Source organism: Ipomoea triloba, chromosome 16 (genome assembly GCF_003576645.1).
Source record: "Ipomoea triloba cultivar NCNSP0323 chromosome 16, ASM357664v1".
Classification (NCBI taxonomy): domain Eukaryota; kingdom Viridiplantae; phylum Streptophyta; class Magnoliopsida; order Solanales; family Convolvulaceae; genus Ipomoea; species Ipomoea triloba.
The window spans coordinates 17895703-17896217 of NC_044931.1; positions in this window are offsets into that span (position 1 = coordinate 17895703).

Consider the following 515-nt stretch of genomic DNA (forward strand, 5'->3'; position numbering starts at 1 on the left):
AGAAACATTATACGTAGAGAATAGCAGCAAGAAACCACGGTGGCTGCAACTATGGCCATGGCAGCCTGCCTATCCTACTCTTACCTTTTCTCCCAAGTACAGCCCCTCCTACTCTCTCTCCCACTCCATCTATAGCAGAATAGAATAGCAGGTGGGTTGGGTTGGGTTTAATTAAGAAAAAGTCAAAACAACTATCTCAAAAAAGGTGCTATGTTCCCACTATATTTTACACAAACAGACCATATATAATATAGCAAACTCCAAACACAAACACTCATATGACACAAACCATTTCACATCTCTCTCGTACTATACGTCTGAGCTTAGAATCTATCCAGTACCCACCTGTGTGGTTGCGCCTGCTTGCCCCTCAACAAAGAGCTGAGATTTGGATCTGTAAATTGACTGGAAAATGTGATACAAGAGGTCTTCATCGAAAGAGGCGGCGGTGATGAGGATGACTTGAGGGAAGCTGGTGGAGGGGCTGATCGGGCCAATCAACGAAATGCATTTTT